The sequence below is a fragment of the Boleophthalmus pectinirostris genome, unplaced genomic scaffold (assembly GCF_026225935.1).
Source record: "Boleophthalmus pectinirostris isolate CB_2022bp ecotype Guang Dong unplaced genomic scaffold, ASM2622593v1 HiC_scaffold_4, whole genome shotgun sequence".
NCBI classification, from domain to species: domain Eukaryota; kingdom Metazoa; phylum Chordata; class Actinopteri; order Gobiiformes; family Gobiidae; genus Boleophthalmus; species Boleophthalmus pectinirostris.
Genome location: NW_026571353.1, coordinates 19,978,344 through 19,998,776, shown reverse-complemented (window position 1 = coordinate 19,998,776; position 20,433 = coordinate 19,978,344). Strand labels below are relative to the sequence as shown.

At 40.5% G+C, this 20,433-nt stretch overlaps 1 protein-coding gene across 1 annotated transcript in view; it reads left to right on the top strand.

The window, feature by feature from the left end:
- Positions 1-20,433, top strand: part of fam172a (family with sequence similarity 172 member A) — a 115,364-nt gene that overhangs the window by 18,843 nt on the left and 76,088 nt on the right. The gene's annotated exons all lie outside the window — the stretch shown is intronic.

The window sequence follows — 20,433 nt, the reverse complement described above, 5'->3', positions numbered from 1 at the left end:
CATTCATTGACACTCCCTCCCTCTGCCAAGTCCTTATTTAGACCTCCTTTTCACACTTTTCTCGTAGTGGTGATTACATTTTGTAGAAACAGAACAGTACCATGTTTGTTATTGCATTGTTAATTGTTAATATTGTCTTTGCGAGCATAAAGTGTGTGCATAAGAAAATAATACATTTCCGTTAGCCCAAAAGATAAAATGACAGGTGAGAGGAGCTGGCACGAGAAACAACCACAGAGCGAAAAAAAAAAAATGTGATTGGGGAGTGAGTGCGGGAGTGGAGGGAAAGATTATGATTGGTTGAAATCGGACAGAGGGGGAAAGAAGAAGAGGAAGAAGGGGTTTGGAGAGGATTGAAGCAGGACGAAAGAGGGAGAGGGAGTGACTGCAAATGGGGTGGGGACTGGCAGAGGAGAGATGGGAGTGTAGCCGGAGAGAGTAGGCAGAAGGCAGGCGTCTGACAGCACCACTACTGGGAGAGGGCCTCTTAATGACAGCTTATTCCTTCATGATTTCAATTCCTGACAGTCGACAGGTCTGCTTGTTGCATCATGGCAGCTGTATCATTACCTTCTGGCCCTGTCAATGCGCCGCATCCTGAGACCGAGACAGTGGAGGTGGAGGGTGCCAAGGGGCCGCGAAAAACGGGGTTAGTTGGAGGGAGCGAAGGAGACAGAGGGAATCAGGATACTGGGAGGACACACTATAATAATTGAAAAAGGAGGGAGTGTATTGAAAGGTGAGATCATTAGTTATACTGTCTGGTCTGGGTATGGGTAGCTGGTTAAGTCTGAGTTGGTTTTGAGTTTGTAAGTTTTCAGACTCAATTAAAACTATGGTGAGGGTTTGGTTCTCTCATAGGGTCTTGAATATAGTAGCCCATTTAAATCTGGTTAGAAATAAAATACTGTATAACATTTAAATGTGAGCATCCTTGGGCCCTATTGTCAATTTCACCAATCGGTCTTATGGTGATTAAATTCTGTCAACTACTGTTGTTTCTGGAAAGTCTGAAAATGTGTGTCTTGCTTCTGTAGCTGGTTTATATCATTGCCCTGTATTTTTATAATTTTTGTGTGTTTTATTCCATGTAAAGTCAGTTAAGCATACACACTAATGTTACATGCTGTATCTGTGGGCATCAGGTGGTGGCAGAGTCCAATGAGAGATCATTGTATCATTTAGCCAGCTTTAGCCAGAGGACAGCGTGTGGATGTATGGAAGGGTCAGATGATTCCCGGCCTTGCCATGGCCTTGTAATTGTAACCCTCAGAGCTACTTGCACTCACCTCCAGGTTGGGAGGTCCCAGCACGTCCTGCAGCTCAGATCAATGTACTTGACACCTTCAAAGGTGGGTGTGGGGCCCGGACCTGCTCTGAGGTTAAACCTTTTTTAAATAGCCTCCCGCAGGAAGGCAGCTGTCAATAACACACCATAATTACTGGGGCCAGACCCGCCAAAGGCTCTCCTGCACGGGCCAAATTAAAAATTGATCAGAAAGAGCAAAAACATTATTTTGTGGTTGTATCCCTAGTTCTAACAGCAATGCCAGTCTATTCAAAATCTCATCAGACATTGGAGTCTGTAGAACATATCTATTGTACTGTATAAACTCCCCTTGTCCGCACTTCAATAGTGTACTTCGCTCTGAAATAGTTACGTGTCTGTTATTGTACACATTGGTCTGTGTGTAGCTGTTATGCTTGGGGTAACTGTAGATATATCTGAACATGCTGTTTGAGTTTACATGGATGCACCTCACAGCAATGTATTGATTGTAGCCTCATTGAGTCGGAGCATTCATTTGTCAATCACAAAACGATGTAAAGAAGATAATGTTCATCCTCAGGCATCCATGAAGAAACACAGCTTTTATTTCACTGGATAAATATGGCTGGATCTATGGCTTATACAAACACATTATGTTGATATCTAGGTTGTCTATTTCAGTGGAATTAATATAAGGTTTAGGAGATCCTCTTGAGTATCCATCGGTTTCAGAATGATAAAAAATAAATGAATCATTGCCATCACATTTAATAATTTAACACAAAATATCCTTGCTTTTGAATGGCAAAAAGTTCACAGCCTTTAACTGAAACCCATTAAAAGCAATGTAACCATATCTTATATGTGCAATTATATAGTCTGAATATTTTTTTATGTCACTTACAACTTACAACTGAAGGGAGAAAGAGAGGATAAAAATGTAAGATTTGTGAAAGAAGGCTTTGATCTAATTGTGAAGCTTTATTAGCAAGAATACTTGAAATTAACAAATTAAATCATCAAATTGCGTTCCCCCTGTGTGTATTTCTGAAAGTGTGTGTTCATGTGTGAGGTGGGGAGTAGGTCATCTGCTGCTACAGGCGCTGTGTGCACGTCCCAATGGGAAGGTTTTGTTTAGTCTCTCATCCAGAGGGCCCCAGGCACAGAGCGGTGGATACCTCTTCACTCTCTCCATGGGAACACTCCTCTTTGGACAGCACTCGCATACACAACCACAGCTCAGACAATAGTAGGTACAATTCATCAACCTGTGCAGTTACATCGTCTAGCTTTTCAAATACACGCTTAAATCACTTTAATAGGTTGCAAATGTGATGATGACACAATTTCAGGGGGAGGCCAGGACCTTAATAACTTATGAGAGATTTAATATTTTTGAAATAAATATTCAGCCATATAATCTAGAAAAGTTGAATAATTTAATTATTTATTAGGAACTGGCTTCACAATCTTGACATATTAATCTTGTGGCTTAGTGTCCTTTGAATTGACAACAATGTCATCTTTTGGGTTTAATAATGTCACTACTTTCTGAAGCTTGTGAAAGAATTTTGGGAAAAAATATTCACTTTTGTTGATCTATATTGGCAGAGAACACATGGACTCTGCCAATTTTTTTACATAGTGCATAGACCCAATAATTACAGAGATATTAACCATGAACCAACAAATCTGGCATATGAAAGTTAAACAGCAAATCCCACCATAGAAATCTGACCTGTTCTGCAGGTCAGTTTTAAACATTATAGAATGTTATGGTGTCATGTGAATCCAACCCATTACACAAACAAACCACACACATTGTACATAATGCTGCTTTCATCTTGTAAATTTCACCAAGTATTCTCCATTGCAACAAAGGTTAAAAAGTGCTTAGCTCGGGACGAACGTGGAGGAAATTGAGTTTTGCAAGGAGCTGGGGGTGAGTGCATAGGCGACTGGCTGTGAATTTACACTGCACTAGGCACACTATGCAGACATACACACAATCATCCAGCGAGCATCTTTTGGGGTCAGAGTTGAAGCCTGCTTTAAGCTCTCCAGCGCTAGTGTCATGATCCTAGACTGGGCGCTCCCCACTTTGATCGATGAGCGGGAACTTAGAGCTTAAATAGAGGTTACCAAGGTTCTAGGGGAACACCGGGGTTAGAGGAAAACAACAACATTTCTTATTCGTAATTGTTTTACTGCTGCTTTTGTGTTTGGAGAGAATAAAACAGGCTGGAAGGAGTCTGCTGTTCTTGGATACTTTTAGTTTATAGCACTGTTTTATCATCTGTAATTGGTTAACATAAAGATATTTAAGTACAGAGAATTTGCATCAACTTTCAATAGTTTACATTATAGATTAAACTTTTGCTTTTTTTATTTAGCATTTTTAAGTACCCTGATATGTTCATGTGGGATATGGGATGTGAATAAGCTAAACATATGAGTGAATTTGTATGTGTGTGCGCTTGGTCAGGATATAAGTAAAGATGGGATCAAGAATAGCATTTGTCTTGTTATCAAACATACTGCAGAGTTTGGTCCTTTCCACTGAAGACAGAAAGGTGATTTCACAATATTGACATCTGCATTATACTGAATGTACATTGTTTTTAAGTAAGTCAATAAATGTTATATTTTGGATTGGTGTGTTTGAGAAAGGGATATCTGTTTTCTAAGGTAAGTTAAAATACTTTATTGTCCATCTTTCAATGCTTCTGTGGCCAGCTGTCGTGGGCTGTAGGTGACTGCACTGCAGCTACCAGGGATGTACCTCCAGATAATTATCTTGGTTTAGTTAAGAAAGACTACACAATCTGGGGGATTAGCCTTTGGTCTATTTATTTGAATATACTTGGACATTTTCCTTTTAAGATTTAAGATTATTGCTTAGCTCAGCGTCTCTTTCCAGAACCATAGTAATAAATGCTCATGTTCATTGTTCCCCACTGTTTTTTTCCTTTGTATAACATCTTTTGATTCAGTCAGAAGTCAATATCTGACTATTCTATTGTTGTATTGGGTCTGGCTATGCGTTCCCTTTATGTGACATTATGGAGCCTGTGATAGGTGTTATTATCTCCGCATATGCTGACAATCCAAACCCTCTCAGGAGCACACACTGGTGATGCTTGGCTGACTTGTTTGCGCTGATGTCAAGTTTTTGCGGTTAGCAGGCAGTTACCATATGCCACTGTGCTGCCGTCGCCTCTGATGTCACTCACATGAACGTCATCCTGAGCTCCTAATGCAGAGTGTGAGGAGCCCAGCCAGACACAGCCACCCCACAGAATACACAGGCACTCATGCACACAGAGCACAAATCAAACAAACACTAACACTCATCTGCTGCCTTAAATCTGTTTAGTTTAAATATTAAAGCAGGGGTGCTTGATACAGAAAGGGGAATTACATATTGAAATCTATTCATATGCATTATTTTTTCATTTCAACTGCTTTTTCAGACAGCAAAGTAAAGAAGGATGGACTGCCATTACAATTTGACCTAAAATGCTGTTTTTGTAGTGTAATCTGTAAGGGTTGGGTACCTCGAGTTTGTCTTACTACTTGTTGTCTTACTAGGTGATTTATGTCATCATCATGACCTGCAACAAGCCCAAGTTCTACTATATTTCCAACATGAACAAAAATAGATTTTTCACTGTATGTTTTTGTAGGATGCATCGATGACTTCCTGATAGAGTATAGATTCCTTAATTAGAAGGGGATAGACCCTAACCTGGCTCACAGTGTATCAAATCTCGGAAAGCTTTTGCTGAAAGTGATTGTAAAATTCACAGACATTTCCCCTGTCCACAAATGCACAATGTGTTTGTCCTCTGCACATTTTTACAAGTAAAATAATCTGTATTGATGCTAAAATAGCCAGAAGTACATCTGTCAGCATTGGCATGTTTGTTTACTAGTAGGTTCACGTGAGCGCTTGGCCTTTGGCTTCTTCAAAAACCTCAATACTGCTCTGTGATTGGGCCACTCACATGCTAAATCTTACAGCGAGAGCATCTCAAGATGAATTCTCATGAGTTGGAGTTTCTCGTGAATTTTGCCATGCAAAGTTAGATACACCTGACCAAGTTGGTGGAGGTTGCATTTTCAGATCACTTAGGCTTAACAACAGAGATTACTGAAGCATGCTAGAATTTAGGTACAACTCCAAGTTTGTTTCTGATGAGTGGACTGTTTTGTAAAATGGTTAAAAGCTAAAAACTTGCAATTGACCTGATACTAATTTTTAAGAAGTTTTGCTTTTATCAAGATGACATTACACATTCTTTTGCTAAGATATCTAGTCACCTTTATATTTTCTTATCTTTTTATTCACTGTGCAGAGTCTTCTATCTTGTCTTGTTGGCCTTTGACAGATCAGAAAGGCGATATGTGACCATGGAGACTTGGACTGCTTCTGCATTCTTAGCCTCGTCTCATGGCCTCTCTCCATCTCCTCCTCTCTGTCCCTGTCTAAATTAAACATAAGTTAAAGTGCTGAGCTGCAGCTCCGATGGACAGTGATAAAGAAGTCACATTATACTAACAGTAACATGACATGGTGCTGTACGACCTCGGGGGACGACAAGAAAGAAGGCCACCATAATCCATTTTAATTTCACTGATATCATTGTATTGAGACACACAGAGGAGAGAGAGAGTGAAATGTCTCAGACCAAACTCATGCCGGAGCTGACTGCAGTGTCTTGCCGTGACCTAGTTGCAACCCCTTTGAAGTCCACAGGCTGATCTCTCTCTCTATAGGCTGCTGAGGAGATCTGCTGCATACAGCTTTATTAGTCTTGGAACTGAAATAGTGAGATGTAACTAATTCTAAGGGTTCCTAAGCTGCCTTTAACCTCATTGGCACTGTTAATTTGGCAACTTTATTATTATGTAGTTAGTATGGTTTTCGTCTGTGTTTTTGTATCCATTTTGCGGCACCTAAACATTAGGAGACAGTGGTGCATTGTCGAGAGAGCTGACCTAGAATAGCCCAATCACTCTCAGTCCAAGCCTCTGTCTGCCCTCTCCTGTGATCAGCACACTGCCAATGCTGCGCTCTTTACACTTGTGACCCAGTTCAGAGGCTGGTGTCGCCAGGCTTCTGCCCCTGGCAAAAGGAGACATGGCACCACAACCTTCACAGAGGTGTGTGTGGTTTCAGTACAGCTGTGGACTTCTGCATACAATCTATTACACTAGATTATGTGAAAAGTGGTTCCAAATTTTGAAATGTCAACAATAGGCCAAAAGCCAAATGATTTTCAGATTTACATAATTGTTGAAAGCTGTGCTAACATCTCTGGTTAAGTGTCCGCCACACTTTTGTCTTCTTGTAAATGTTATTGCTATTTCTATCAAACAGGTGACGCCACCAAGCCAAGATAGGGCTGTGCGCTGTAGTGATAAAATATGAATTGTGATCTGATCCCTGTGATAACCAGCTATATCATCATATCATGATTCACAAATTTTCTCCTAAATTTAAGTCTACGCTCAAATATGGCCACTTTTCCCCATCCGCTTCTCTTATTAAAGAGCTTCGTTATGGCTCTGATCAAGAGTGAACTTTCAAAAGAAGCAGATGAGGTTTTTTTTACCACATAAATGCAAAAGAAAACTCTGACATGTACATTAATCGTGATATAATCACAAATTTATGAAATGAACCTTTTGCTATATAGCCCACCCTGATCCACAAATCAGATCTGAGGAGAGGTGAGCCCAGTCACTGTTACAATGAATGTTTTCCAATGTGTGTTTTTTTTCCAATGCACATACAATAATTAGGTTTAATGTCACACTCTGGAATCCACATCCATATACCAATCACCTAAATATACACTGTAAACGTTACATATGTATGTGTAGATTTAAATTAAGAGAGTACTTATCCTTGAATTAGAACTTTCCTATCTTATCTGGACACTACTGTTACTTTACCATTCAGTATTATAGTCTATAATTTCAAAACAAATTCTAATAAGTTTTTGACCAGATTGTTCTGATAACCATTAGACATACAGCACGAGTCATGGCCGCTTGGTGAACTCTCTCAATTATCTTGGGTCTTACTGCCTCACCTCTCTGTCCCTCCAACACAGCGTCCTCCCACCTGCTCCCCATTGAGAGCTTGTGTGCTCAGACATTCTCTGCTGGGGGCATGCTTAACCTTTTTCTTGCTTCCCGACATGAGGAGACACACACTCACATACTCGTCTTCTTCAAGTTGGGCTTCAATTAAAAATACACCACCTTTCTCTTTTTTTGCCTTTCTTTCGTTCCATCTTTGCCTTCTTTTTGAAGTTAGCCCGGGGCCTTACAGAGCCTCATCAACCCTTTGCCTTGGCTAGATTGCATACAGGTACCCTCTGTGGCTATTTCAAATGACTTAATTAGCTTGTGAGTGTGTGATAGAGCCTTGGTCTCCCCCTCCGTCTCCCTCTTTCCCTTCCTCCTTTCTCACTCCCTCCCTCCTTCCTCACTCTCTCTCTCTCTCTCCATCCCTCCCTCTCTCACTCTTTGCTCTTGGTGCATGTCTTCAGAGAGGAGGAGAATGATTGAGCCCCTGTGACACATTTAGTCCCTTGCCGTGTGGTTTCACTTTCTAGGTCATGCTCTGGCTGTGAAGCTGACTGCCTATTACCACATAGAATAAGAAGGCACACACTGACAGTCAGTCTGATAATGTGTGTGTGTGTGTATCTGCTGACACTCTGGTGCACGGTCTATGTTTAATCCTGTCACAGACTCTGGCTCAACTGCTCATTATTGTAGGTGGTCAGTTAAATGGATTAATGTCTTGAACGTACAACCATACATCTAAGTGTATTGTGATAAGTTTTACTGTCAACCTTTCCCATCCTATACTTTTGTTATACACATATGTAGACAGATGTCAAAAGTTGGTAAAATGTGTAAGAAGTTAATTGTAGAGATCATAAAACCTGGATGCTATTTAAATGGTTCATTTACCACTGTTGCTTGTTGAGTTTTGTTAAGTCTGTGAAAAACTTTTTTATCAGTAAATCTTTATTGTAATGAAGTTCCTGATAGAGAGATGTGGCCACAAGGCTGTGATCAGTAATGGTCATCAATGAATAAATGAGTTCTGAGGGCCTTAGGGTATGGGTGAGATCCCAGGGGAGTTCAGAGACCATGTACCTGTTAACTTGTGGATGTGTGGTTCACCCAGCAGGCTGCAGCACTGCTAAATGAAGTTTGGCTGTGGACTAGAGCCTGTGGCATTAAACACACATTCAGGAACAAGCTGGGAAAGTTGGGCCCTCAGCCACACACCGGCTCATAGCTACTCTCCCATTACCCAATTTTAATTGGCCCGCTTTCCTCTTCCTCTTTATGCCATTTTTCTCTTGGACAGGCCTCGAGGCCCGTCTATGTTCTAGTCTGCAGCACACACTGCCGCTAAGTTTGGTAAGTGAAGACACCATAGAGTTTTAGAGAAGCCAACAAAAATAAAGAAGCTGATGGGGTCAATCAACCTTTGACCTCATACACTCACAATTGACTGAAATACACTGCTCATGTTTGTATTATTCATTTGTTTTCAGTTGCCCATTTTTAGAGCACTTAGACAAATAGAAGCGAGAGAAAGGATGTCTCTCTCCTTTCACAAGCTGAGTAGTTGTCATGAGCTGTCAGGCAGCTTGTTCTCTGTGTGCCTGTCAGTGCTCTGGATAGGAGCTCTGGGTCCCAGCATCCTGCCAATTGGTGAACCGTGTGTGATTGTGTGGGTGTGTATATGTGTGTGTGTATGTGTATGTATGTGTGTGTGCATGTACATGTGCATGTTGCCCTCAGAACACTTTGTTGCGTGTGCAGTGCCGTGTCACTGACACATTCAGCTGGTTCTATGGGAGTCTCCCGGTTTCCCTTGTGCTGTGTTTACTCCATCTGTTTACTCCCCACAAACTCTCAAATCTATTACCTCTCTCCTTCTCCATTTTTCACTCTATCTCTCCTATTTACTCCTGACTTCTGACTTGTCTCTTAAAACAGTAGCCGTGTGGTAGTGGGCTGGTGTACCTGTCGACAGCCAGCACTCCACTCTCCCTCAGCAGGAGGCGGAATTGAGTTTCTTTCTCTGCCAGGCAGCCATTTCTGCTCAAGAGCCTGAACACATTCATTTTGTGGATAAATAATTCCATTTACTGTTTTGTTTTCAAATAACTTAAAAAAGTGATACAGAAAAAATAACTTAAAATCAATGATGGTCCTTTTTAAGACAAATACAGTTCTTTTCACAAATAAAATGCCCAAAGACATAAAAAACAACAACAAAAAAACTACCAGTAGAATCACCTTTTACAGATTATCTTTATCTGTCAATGTGAGGTCTTAGCAGCAGTGTGAATACTATTGTTTTATGATTTCCTTGATAATTACTCCCTTTTGGGTTTATATTCACGCTGATTCTAGATTATGCTATTAATTCTGTTCCTGAGTCTGGTCTTTCATTTCTCTGGCAAAAATAAAATCAATTTGAGTTTTAAATTGGCATTCAGTTTATGCTATCTCCGACTACAGGTAAGGACTATGTAAAAATTTAATGGTTCACCAAACAAATCACATGATTCTGGAGAGTAATAATTTAAGATGCTTTTTCCTAAAATTAGCATTATAGTTAACACTGTACATTTTATGCAAACACTTGCATAATAAATCCGAGCTTTGTCTTGTAAATTCCCTTTTGATTTTTTTGCACTGCATCACCTCAACAAGTTCATTAGCCTGCGTGCACATTATCCGACCTGTGCCATGGTTTATAATGCCAGGCCTAGTGTGTTCGCTGGTGAGAAATGATAGTTTACATAGCCTATGCCAAGGGCACCACCAAGGGCTCATGAATGAGAGATAAAAAGGAGCAGAAGTGGGGCAGGAGCGATAGCATCCTTGTGACTGGCTAATTAGCTTGCTGCTATACCAAGCCTTAGCTGCAGGGACAGGGTTCAACAGTTCACCTATCCACCACTGAGTTACAAAGATGTTGAGGCAGGATTAGCTGCAACGACCTGCTACTAAACCCCAGTATCACACATTCACTGTCCTGTTCCACAACTTTAAAATCACTATGGGCTGACCACTAGGTGTCCCAAACAGAGACATCACAACAGCTGTGCAGAAGGCACACAGCAGGATGTTATGTTTTATTTATGTCCGAATGGTGTGAACACAGAAAATGTAAACACCAAGTCTTTACAGTTTAAATAAGTAATATGTGAGTACATATATGACAATAATTTCAAATGTCATTCAAAGTTACACTCGGCTGCTGGCACAGAGATTGTCTAATAACCTTACATTAAAATCTTGTCTATTCAAAACTATGACTCATTATTTTTTCCTTTTCTCACTTTATTTTCTCTCCAAAGTCTGATACAAGTAAATAATCTTGCCGTGGTAATCCTGCCTGGGTTGCAGTAGCGTCTTGCTGGCAGAGCCCTGTGTGTCAGGGCGCACTCGGAGGGTCGAATTGAGCTAATGAAGTTGTCAGAGGCGTGTAGCATCGCGGCCGATGGGAGGGACTATCAGGCAGCCAATAGTAAAGCTGCAATTGTGATCAGCCGAGCATGATGGGAGACCACCCTGCACAGCCAGTGTTCAGGCCCGACAGCCTCAGATCAAAGAGCTGCCCCTCAAATTCACCAGCCATTAGAGAAAGAGCCTACAATTTGTCTGTCTTAACCAATGTGTCTTGAGACAGAATTACACTAAGGCAATTATAGATTAAAATGGCAGATAATGTTCTGTTTTATGAGCGTATAAGTATAAACTAATATAAAGAAGGACAAGATGGTATATCTAAAGGAAGGCCTGAAATCTCTCGTAAAATAGTCCTTGTAGGTTTGTTGGCCACTTGGTGCTCCTCTCCATCTCCTCACTTTCTCTTTGTTTCACTCCATTAGTTAAGATATCTCATTAATAAGCACTTTCTGTTGCCTGCCTCTAGTGCTAGCTGTAGCCTCTCTCACCCTGCCTCCTCTCATTCCCCTGCTCTCTGCTCTGCTCTGCCCAGGGTTCTTATTTGAAATTCAGGAGTGGTGCAGTGAGACCGCAATAACCTACATTCTGATGCCTTCCTCTCATTGCTGTTTTCTTTCAGTCTGTCGTGATGTCTCTATATTCCATTATTAGCAATTTCTCCAAAGTCATTTTTTCTCATATCTTCGGTTAAAGTTTCCTTTTCAGTGAAGTGGTGAGTTTCTCCGCCTTTATTATAGAGGGCCAGAAGTTCATTTTGTCATTTTGAAACTAAATTATTGTAGATAGTATACAATTTTGTGCGAAGTCCAAATGAATAGTGTCACACAAGGCATCTGACTTAAAAAATCCATGTTCAATGTTTGTCTTTTTGAACAATCGTTTACTTTGTTCTACTCACTTTTCCTTTCAGTATCACAAAGCACAAAGGGAGTTTCTGACACCAAGTTGTTTTGCATTCATCAAGGGTTAATTTAAAATGCTGATGCCTCCTGGCTGCACCTCGCCTTGTTGCTCTGTATTCTGCTCTGTACCACTGTGTGTCCCAGATGCCCTGCCTGTACATGCGAGCGAGTGTAAGCCGTGAGACGTGTGGCACTGGAGGCGCAGCTCCTGTATATGCCCTGTTGACTTCTGGGTGAACTTTCTGCTGCAGATTAAAGGCAAGAAGGGAAGGAGAGGAGGTGGTCTGATGAGACTAGGGGAGCATGCTCAGTGCAGTGGACTGGGGGTGTATAGAATGTTCATCTGCTGCTATGTCACTATATGAGCGGCTTCTACTTACATGAGTGGGTCAGTGAACGGCAGCATGTTTTTCTAACGGTCAACCCCATAGCTGCAAGATGTAACGCAAATGAATCAAAACTGTACTTCGAATGGTTACAATTCAAAGACTGCATTTATTTAAGTAACATAATTTACTTAGTAAACAAGAAAATGCTGTCTTATGTATATTAATTTGTAGTTTAAACCTCTATAAACAGGTTCTGAAACATATGGAATCAATGTATTAGTTTAGCAGCTCATATTTCAGTCTTTTCTCAAGTATTAATGCCTTAGTTAGCGTGTTTTAAATGTTTGCAGAAGCAGAATCCTATTAGTACAACACACATTGCAAATCTAATCATAATGCTTTTAAGAAAAATTTTTATTCAGTATTTTGCCATAATTGTTCACTCCCCAACACAAACATATTACAATAAGATACAGTATAATTTTGTATTTTGTGAAAAAATGAAATGTACAGTCTTTGTTTTTAAGATAAGAGAAACTTATCTAATTAAAGAAAAGACTAGTATATGCTATTCATTCATGTTGATATTATGATCAAGCCAGATCAGTTTCTTACTTATTTTGTGTCTTTTGTAGTGTATAAAAGCCTTGATCCATTGGGTCGCGTTGTTAAAAGTTCACCACACAGGGCAGAGAAATGTTTAGAGTAGTGGAAAGCTTAGAAAACGAGAAGTGCAGACGAGCGATTATTCTTGACGAGGATTTACACATGGGGTCATTCGTGGGTTTAAGTTCAGGGCACCGAGATTTAAAGGGAGTTATATTTTGTGTACGGGGGTAGAAAATAGGAGGGTCGATGTTGTACTGATGACATGCAGTGCCTCTCTTCTCTGTCCTGAATAATCATGATCCTTAGCGGCTTCAAAAAGATGCGAGTATGTGTGAACTGTAGATGAACTGGAACCTGCATTTGAACCGGGACTTGAGGTAGCCCTGCCTGGCAGCCATCCCCAGTCCCCCTGCGGAAAATCCCTTACATCTAATTGACGATGAAGGGGAAGTTTATATTCTCCTAAATCTATGCCAAACTGAAGAATAGTTCATTTTTATGCTAATTGAATTATAATTATACATTTGTTTTTCTAGTAGTAGGATGCTTTGATACAGCCAGAAGATGTTAACAAAAAAAAAGTGGTGAGATATGTCTTGAGCAGGTGGTAATGGGGAATACTTTTAGTTCATAGACAGTCTATTTCTACAGCTTAAGTTTGAAACATTGCTATACCCTATTTGACACACAGGTGGCAGTATACAGTCAGACTTGATCAAGGCGCACTCTCTCTCCCAGATGCTTCCTCTCCTCTCTCATAATTGGCTATAGTTTAGTTGCTCTCTGATGTCTGTCCATTAATCTCAATGTCTGCATATATTTTTTATTATTATTTATTTTTTCCTTAACTTCAACCAAAAATTAAAAGGGTCTTGTATTTTGAACTTTGTATACCGTACATGGTTTGATTGATTTTGTTAGATTTTAAAATATATTTCCTAAATTTTGATCGGTAACATCATCATTATATTAAAAACATGATAATCATAAATATGCTTGGTTATGATAATGCAACATGTGAAATGACCAGTGAGGTACCACATGGTGCTATATTGTCTCCATGACTCACTATCATGGTGTCTAAAAGTGCGACTGGCTGATAGATGCAGACGCACAGACACATAGACTTGCTGTTTGCCCCCGATCAAGGCTATGGCTTTGAGAGACTACAGGGAGATCAGACGCACAGAGCCCATGGAAATAGACGGCTTTGTCATTGAAACACCCACCACTTTCCCTCCTGAGACATTGTAGCTTGCTGTATTTTTACTGCACAGACAATATTCTCCCCTCTGCTTCCCATCTCCGCTCCCATAAGCAAGAATTTACAAGTTTACCAGACATTAAACCTTCAGGCCTCAGCAACTTAGTTTGCAATCACATTGTGGGAAATAAATAAATAACAAACTTTGTTAGAACCTGCTTCTCCTCTAAATATCCTTAGCGCTGACGAGACGCGTATACTCCCTCTCATGTGTGTAACTACTTCTCTTTTTTTGTGAGCAATAATGAGCAGGCAAAAATCTGTATGCAAATGCACTACCTAAGCAATTTTCAGTTATAGTTTACTTTTTATAATGCGTACTTTTCCTTTAATATACTTTGGAGCTGATATTATATATATGTCATACTTATTAAACTTTCTGATTACTACATTCTAACTGTGTTTAAGTAAAACATATTTTGAGTGTACATTTCAAAGCATTTATTTGTTCTGTGCTTTTACTGTGTTCCTGCCATTGCTGAAACTTAATCTGCAGTAAAGTAGTTCTCATAAAAAAATATCAACAAAACCGAAAACTCCCAACGGATTCAGTCTCTTCTGTTGAACTGTTAAATAATGTTAGCACCATTCTTCATCAGCATAACCCCTCAAAAACTTTTTGGTATTATGCTTGCAGTATAATACTGTATAGTATATTTTACTCCCATATTTTCAGTGCAGTTAGTCACTTAGTCTAATATGAATCATAATCTGAAAGTTTTTAAGCACTATATTCTTATTGATACTATCAACTTTTACGCTACTATAACCTCAAGTATGATTGTTAAAGCTAATTCTACTGATACCACTGTCACTACCACAGTCAATACTAATATAGCTTTTGAATATTATTAATTCATCTATGATTACTCCAGCAGTTTTGCTACTGCTCCTACTGGCTACTGCTGTGTCTGCTATAGTGCTCTTAGGTGAGGTCTGTTTTTTCCTTCTGAATAATCACATTTACAAACATTTAAATATGCACATCAACATTTAAATATATCTGTTACAGTTGTTCAAATGCTTCATATTTAGCCTTTTTTTTTGTGTAGTTGTATCAAAATGAGTGGAGATTTTCATTCTCACTACGATTTTGCCTGTGTTTTTCCTCTAGCTTAGAAGCCAAACATTTGTGTGTGATGTTTAAGCCTCAGTGTGTGGTAGATGAAAGTAACACAATGTAAAAGGTATTTCAGGCCCCACTATTACTGGACACCTGGAGATCGTCCTTTCTGTCACCGGCTTTGTCTCTCGCTTATGTCCCCACTAATGTTAGCAAACCCACCGCAGGCTGGCAACATAAGCAGATTATGAGTAATTGTAAATGTGTATATTTTTTTGAAGGGGGGTGGCGCACGGGTGAATAGAATATCCCTCCCCCATCTAGTGGCTTTGCTGTGCCTATGTCTCCCCTGGTTTGGCTCTCTCTGTGGTGTTTTCTGTCAGAGATCAGACTTTGGCTTGCCCCTCCCTCTCAAGATTACCTTGGTAAATGGACAGGTTCAGTGGCTGTGCTCAAACTATATGCCACACCAATTAGCTAAAATAACTTAAAGCATATTCTTTTTTTAGAGGTACATTTAATTATAATACTATTGGACATTATATAGAAATTATTGCTTACAATGCAAATGTTGTGACTAGGTCCGGGTCATTATTAACCAAATTTCAGTCGAGATTCAAGATTCAGTCATGTTTAATAATACATTTTTAATCCAATCGTTTTTAATTGACAGGTCTCCAGTCAATGTTCTGTCAGTACAAGCATGTGGTTTTGAAAAGGGCTTGCAATATATTGGGTTAGTTTTGTACTAAATGGTATACATTGAAAGCATGCCTTGTTTAAGTGCATTAAATCCTTACTGAAGGCCATTTTTATTTTGTTTTTTGGAAATAAAAAAATCAAGATTGATCATATGAGGAAAAAATGATCCTTTATTCTTGTTTTTGGTATATGCCATAATCGCCTAGCCTAGTTGTGACAGTACATTGTTATATTATTTGCTTTACTTATTTGCCTACTTAACGGTTTGCAAAGTAGATAGTTTGTAAAAATCTGGAAGCAGGTTTGGCCAAGGTGTGGTTTGAAATGAGGCATGGAAAGAGTGATTTGTTGGCAGGAAATAAATACATAAAATCCCTGTTTTTGTGTGTGTGCGCATATGTGTGTGTGCAGTCGATTCGCTTGACACAGCATAACAATACACAGGATAGACTTTTCAACACACCAGCACAGTGGCCATGACTGAGTGCACTGAGGATGTGTAAGTGATGACATCAGACTAAAGGGCGTGGGCACTTTTTTCCAGTATAAACTTTTCACCTTCTCTCCCATGTGACCTGAACCAGTTTGAATGACATGTGTGCACCTGTAGAGCTTAGGTTTAAGATCTTGGTTTTTCGCCAGTTTAGTCAAGATAGACCAGTCACCTCAAGGTCACTTTTACATACACAGTTTAGATTCTAGGTTATCTCCTCAGATTTGTGGAAAAATGCATTTGACAAAATGTTTTATTTTTTGTACTGTCTACAACCTTTTGATTGGTTTATATTTTGCTTTCCTGGTGTAGTAGGTTGCTTCTTGTTTGATCCATGCTGTAGTCACATGAACTCTTTGCTAAAGCGTGTATGTGTTCTTTGAGTTTGTTGCTTTGCCTAATGGCTCTGTTAAGTGAATGAGGCCTGATGTTTAGAGCTCCTTTAATAGGCAGTGCGCGTGCGTGTGTCTGCGCCTATGTATGCCCAGTCTTTAGCGCCGCGCCACATCTCAAGACCCTTATTCTTGCATAATTGTGCTGCAAGTCCTCGGCCTCCCCTTTAGCCTGAAAACCAAGCTCATTGCAGCTTCGAAAGCACCCCCCCACAAGGAACATAAAAAATCCCAAGTTGTCCTTGTGCATAAAAGTAGATTCTTCTCTCCAACACCTTTTCAAATTAATATTTGTGATGGCCGCCATTCTGCCAGCCCCAGTTTCTGTTCCCTGCCTTTGTTCCTGCGTTTGATGTAATGGAGGCAAGGACAAAGAGGAGAGCAGGCAGAGTGTGTGAAAATGGTAGTTAAGTGGGCTTAAGGGCTCCTTCAGTACCTTCTGAAAGGCCTGGACCATGAATAGGACCCTCGCACTGCTAAGCTGTAGTGCAGTAAACAAGACAGGTCCAGCACAAAGGTGCGTCTCAAATGAGCACAGACACCCTCCTCCTCTGGTGCCTCACCCCGCCCGACCAGCCAACTCTGACATCTGGCCAATCCAAGATCACTTCGCACTCCCACTCTTCTCCCTCTTTATTTTTCTCGCCTCCATATCTTTTCTCTTGTCCTTTACCATTTGTCTGCACTTGCTCTCCATGTGTGAGTTGGTGTTTTGTTGTGCTGGTCCCGGCTGGTTGCCTTACTCCCCCTAGCCCAGCCTCGTCCCCAGCGCTTGGGCGGTTCGGCTCTTTTGTTTAGTTAATTGCAATGAGTATAATGTACTTGTCTCTCTGAGGTCCACGAAAGACAATTAGACAATCCCAAGAATTTAATGAGACACCACCAGACCCAATCCCCTATCCTCTGCTTTGAGAAACACCCTGCTCTGTCTGGGCTGGCTCACTGTGATGTAGTGTGGAGGGGGTTGTTCTGCAGGTCGCCTGGCTCTCTGTTTGTATGTTTACCAGATTGTTCATCTGCCCATCACAGGAGCCACTAGAGACAGGAGACCTAGAGAGATGAAATAAAGAAGAAAATATCAAACAAAATCAAGTGCTCTGCATACAATTTTAATTCTGCATTTGTATGGCACATTTCCAGCGCTGTTACATGAAGGAATTCTCTCCTGAACAACTGTCTGCCTGTATGGGACAGGCTACCAGGGAATGTCTGTGTAATTATTAAGAGCGATTATCCTGTTCACTCAGTGAGGGGACGGAGCACTTGACGGTGTCATCCCTGAAAGGAAGAGCGATGGCTGGGGGCCTGGCTGATGGACCAAACCCTGGGTGGCCCTTTAGGACTTCTCCCAGCTTTCTCTTTCTCTGTCTTTTCCTGTCTCTATTATTTCTCCCACGGTGTACACTTTTTACTTTATCATTTTTTGTTGAAATTCAAAGTCTAGTTAAAGAGGTAGAATTTTACATCACATTTTAATAGATAATTTATCTCTGTTTGCCCGGAAATCAATTAATATTAATACGCACTAAGATCACTACTAAATCTTAAGCTGTCACCTTTAGGAATTTTGGATTTTTTTCCCCTTTTGTTTTTTCTTTTTTTTTTCTTCAATCTGTCGTCCTGTGTGTTTTTTTTCTCCCTGGCTAATCATGGTGTTACAACAAAAGACGGGGCTCCATTATTGCATGTGTGCGTCCCAGAAGAAAGGAAATGAGAGCGGGACAGAGGCTGGCCATGGCCTGACACTGCACTATTAATCTTCCAGTAAAGCCTTGTCAGGCAGAAACGGACACAAATGGATCACTCCCATTAACTGGGGGAGTGTAGGTAAGGGCTTTAACAAGCGTTTACCAGAGTCCATTTTCTCACTAATGAAGAGGGGGAATACGCGACCTCCCAGCCAAACCTGCCAGACCACACTTAAAGGTCTGGACTGAGGAGAAGAGCGGGATGAAGAGGAGCAGATGAAGACAGGACAGAGAGAATATGTGAGCCATTGTAACAGCTCCACAGAAAAGCAAGATTAAATGTACCATTCACCAGCTATATCTGGTCAAGAGCTGCACTTTGTCTGGATGCCCTCCAAATGTTGTCCTAATCACTACGATAAAACTTGATTTCACTGCTGCAGCAAACTATTGATAAACCTTATCGATGTTGCATTTTAAACCATAAATTTGACTTCAGAGGAATACATCCTATCAAAGGAGTTTTTGTTTATGGACTATGTTTAATTATGTCTATATTCCTCAAGTTGTCAGATCTAACTGGGTAACTTCTCTTCTTCCTCCACTTAGACTGCAAATCCAAAATTTCCAGTATCTCCACTGGTAACCACAAAGGACCAGAAATCATTGAGCTTTTTCATCTGTATGACACATGGTACCTTTAGAACTTGTTTCTGGAATTTCCTATTATCTCCAAGAATGATCTAATATTCACAAAATCTACCCAAAGAAAAAAACCCAAAGAACCGGAGGGTGTTCCCTGAATATTATGAAGAGGAGTGACCTAACTCTGGAGATGAACACAGTTACTGACCATGGCGCCCCGTATCTGTGGCTTGGTCACTTTTATGTTTTCTTTATTCCACCAAAGTCAGTTATTCAACAAACCTGATCTGACATTGAATTTGATTAAGTGATATTGTTTTTCTGTGAACTTTTCCTCTTGAAACACACCAAAGCAATAGTGGGATGTAAGGGAAAGCCAGGTGCTGGCCGGTCCGATTTTTGTCTCTTGTCGCTGGAGCTGTGTGTTCTCTGGGCTCCCAGGGGACTGTCGGAGATGAGGCGAAGACTTCACCTTCCTTCTTCAAACACCACCTCACACCACCACCACCACCCCATTTCCTCCGTTTTTCCCACTCCTCAGCAGCCCCTCCACCCCCCATGCCCCAAACATTTTTAATTATATCTTCTCCCAAGTAGTGCGGCTCAGTAACCAAGGAGCTGACATTGATGCATGTGCTGATAAATCTGCAAACACTGGAAACAAGATTAACAAAGATTTTGAGAAAAGGGTGACAGCTAATTTTGCGCAATGGTCGGCGCCTCATTCAAGAGTGATGTTTTTGATAGAGCGAGCCACGCCTGAGAATTCGCACTTGGCGGCGGGAGGGAGGGGGAGGGGGGGGCTTGTACGTGGGACGAGTTTCGCGGGATTTGCACTTTTTAAATTGTTCCTTTTCGAGTAATCTTTCCTAGCCTATTACGCCTAATTCTGAGCAGGGGGACGCACATAACTTTACATTGCAAATATATATTCATGTCTTTGTTCTATTATCAACACAATAAGACTTACATATTAAATTCATAACAATAGTGACAGCAATATTAAATCCATTATTGTATTAATCGTAAACAAGGCGACATTTTCTCCAGATGTTGTGTGTATGGATCTCGTGTGGTGCCATTTTAATCAGTGCGATCTAATCAGAGCTCTGTATTGTGGAAAGGAAACGTGCCACTCCAGGACCGTGGCCTTGGTGCATCTGTGAACTGGCTCTCAACCCAAAGAGACACTGATACACTCTCCTCTTAGAAAGATATCAGTCTGTCTCATCACTCACCCCAAACACACACTCACCAGGAGTGCCCCGAACAAGATAACAATCCTACTTCCACAGCTGATTCCCTATTTTCCCATTGAATAAGCCACACCATCTTCCTTTCTTCTACCCGCACACAATTTCAGCCTCTTTACTCTAGAAACATCTTGTAGCATTCTTTTGTTCCTTTCTTACATCGTAAAACCCTATGGTGCATGTTACTTAAATAAGTTGTTTGTATACAATCCATGGATTTCAGAGCGATGAAAAATTTTGACTGTTGTCATAGAGGTTACCAAATTTGAAACTAAATATTATAATTTTTGAATGGGATAAA